Source organism: Phascolarctos cinereus, unplaced genomic scaffold, assembly GCF_003287225.1.
Source record: "Phascolarctos cinereus isolate Bilbo 61053 unplaced genomic scaffold, phaCin_HiC Scaffold_726;HRSCAF=1367, whole genome shotgun sequence".
Taxonomy (NCBI): domain Eukaryota; kingdom Metazoa; phylum Chordata; class Mammalia; order Diprotodontia; family Phascolarctidae; genus Phascolarctos; species Phascolarctos cinereus.
The window spans coordinates 301,870,309-301,873,137 of NW_027556098.1; the positions used below are offsets into that span (position 1 = coordinate 301,870,309).

General features: G+C 37.5%; 1 pseudogene; it reads right to left on the minus strand.

Moving 5' to 3' along the window:
* Positions 1-335: 335 nt before the first annotated feature.
* Positions 336-2,104, minus strand: LOC110215029 (E3 ubiquitin-protein ligase FANCL pseudogene; annotated as a pseudogene).
* Positions 2,105-2,829: the final 725 nt, after the last annotated feature.

Below are 2,829 nucleotides of genomic sequence, written 5' to 3' on the forward strand. Positions count from 1 at the left end.
CCATTACATTCATATTGTGCCTGAATTCTAAGGCCAAAGGAGTCTCTACACCCACAGTTTCCCATGCCCAAATGGTCACTAGATTCATTTTGCCCACAATTACTCATGCCACCCCCACATCCCACAAGCTACAGTACCCTCTCCTGTTGCAACCCACAAGTTAAAAGATAAAAGGTTAGGCCTAAAAGAAGTTAGTCCTCAGAGTTCCCCCACCAACATTGATTATAATGCAAACCTAAGCAAAAGGTCATAGAAAAGAATTCTCTCATGCATTTCCTTTAAAGTGTCCACAGAATATTATCCTAGCTCCTAAAATGCCTTAGGCTCTTGGGACATGAGAAGGCAGCAAGTATTCCTAGAGGAACTAAAGGCACAATAGCTAGGATTTATAAGGTGTGACTTTATCCCTCTAAATTCTCTATAGCGGTATCTTTATTTGAAAAGTTTGGGGTAAAAAGTTCAAAAATACATAAAGATAAGAACTTTCTGTGTGATCATTTGTTTAGCATTAGTATAAATCTGTCAACTAAATATGTATTTATTCTTCCACAACAAAGTACAGTGAGAAGATACAAACATCAGCACCATCAAGAATTTTTACCAGGAATAAAAAAGCTCCACAATAAAACCATCTACGAGCATTTTTCAAGCTTGTTTCATGGACTAAATCAAGATTATCCTAGTCCAGGTATATCCAGGGAGCATCCATCTTCTTATCCACATGAGATGCCCACTCACCTATGAACTTTAAAAAAGGCTATGAGCTTTAAAAAAAAAAATCAGAGTACAGGGTTTCAGGCCACTATTTCTCAGCTTACACTCAGTGAAGAGACCAAGGCAGATGTGTATCACTACAGCTTAACCATATTTTTTCTTTTGATTTTACTAGTTCTTTCTTTGTATTTTCTTTTAAGACGTCTGCTAAATTCCTTCTGGTTATTTTCATAATTTCATCTTCTTTACCAAAGATATGTTTCAAGTTCTTGTTTCAGGGTTTCCAGACATTTTTAATGAAATTGACTTACTACAGTATGGGCATTCACCAAAGATGATGTTAAAACTGCCTGCCAGTCAGCAAATCTCTCAACCACTTATATAAGCAGGTCTAATGGAAGGGCTGTCCACACTGGGAATTATCATACACTTGATATGGGATGGCACCTAGCAAAACAAATTCCATAATCCATTGTGAAATCAGATTTTTCTAGGACAGCATGTACTGGAAATTCGATTTCTAAAACATTTTTCAAATTTTGTGTTAGGCTATTTTCCAGATCCCACGTATGTGTATTCTTGCTCAGCTTAATTCCCAGGGTTTTTATCACATGATCAGCACCAACAAAGAAACATTCAGGAAGCATCGTGGGATGCCTGGGGTCTACATCTGTATTGAAATATTGTTTCCTATTGCAATTCTTCTCACAGTTGCACTCTGTGGTTTTTCTGGCTCAGGAATCCAAGTCTTCTGATCAATCTCATCCATGACATCCAAGAATGCCTTTAGTGATTCTAATGCCACCAAAAGCTGATTATGAATGTTTATCAATGAATTCTGTGATGTCCAGAAAACAGAAAATGGGAGTGATAAATCCACATACCGATTTGGTGATTCTATCAGATCCTTTGCCTTTAGCTTGAGAGTGATTAGATGTTCTCTCCCAGAAGTGTCTTTGGCTTTTAACTTGATGGTGCTAAAGGAAGGATCCACATAAGCAAGTTCATCCCAACCCATAGTTTCTATTTCTTCAACAGGACATTACTACTTCAACAAGTAGTAATGAAGAAGAGATAGCAGTGCATACGGCTCTTATTTATCCTTCAGTACAACTTCCAAAATCATCTTCAACTCCATCATAAAGCTCACCAGGCTGGGAGAGTACTGTAGTCTTTGGTTTACTATCTGGTGATATCCATCCACTATTGTCTTCAGCTGCCAGTTACAGAGTATTCTTGCATTTTTTAATTGAAGATCTTCACATAATAGTATTGTAACATGGAAGTTCCTCCCCTGAGCTGAGATGAATCTCTCATAAATGGTTTTATACGGGTTCTGAGAAAGGAGAAGTGGGAGTTGCTGTGGCAAAGCTGCCTTAGCTGCTAACATGTCAGCCTGGCCCTGTTTGAGCTTTCTAAATTGTGACATGAAAATAAGATTAATTTGTGTGTCTTAGTAATTTTTTTTTTGCTAGTTCTTTCAGTCATGTATGATTCTTCATGACCCCACTTAGGATTTTCTTGGCAAAGATGGTTTGCCATGTTCTTCTCTAGCTCTTTTTACAGATGAGGAACTGAGGCAAACAGAGTTAAGTGACTTGCCCAAGGTCACACAGCTAGTAAGTGTCTGAGGCCAGATTTGAACTCACGTCTTCTTCTTGACTCAAGGCCTGGTATTCTATCTATTGTATCATCTAGCTGCCCTAATAAACATATAATGATAGTATAATATTATATTATGATAATAAAAGCTCACATTTACTTAGCACTTAATAGTTACAAATTGCTTTCCTCATTACAACCTTGTAGTAGCAGATGTTATAACTACTTTTATACCCATTTCATAGACAACTGAGCAGTTGAATAGCCAGAAGAATACTTGCCCATAGTCACACAGCTAGTCAACATCAAGGCTATGATTCCAAACCATGCAAGGTAAGTAATGTAGTAGATAACCAGTCCTAGACTCAATAAGACCTACATTCAAATATGATCTCAGATACTTTCCAGCTGTATGACTCCAGGCAAGTCATTTAACCTCTATTTGCCTCAGTTTCCTTATCTTCAAAATGAGAATAGTAGCACCTACCTTCCAGGGTTGTTGTGAAGATTAAA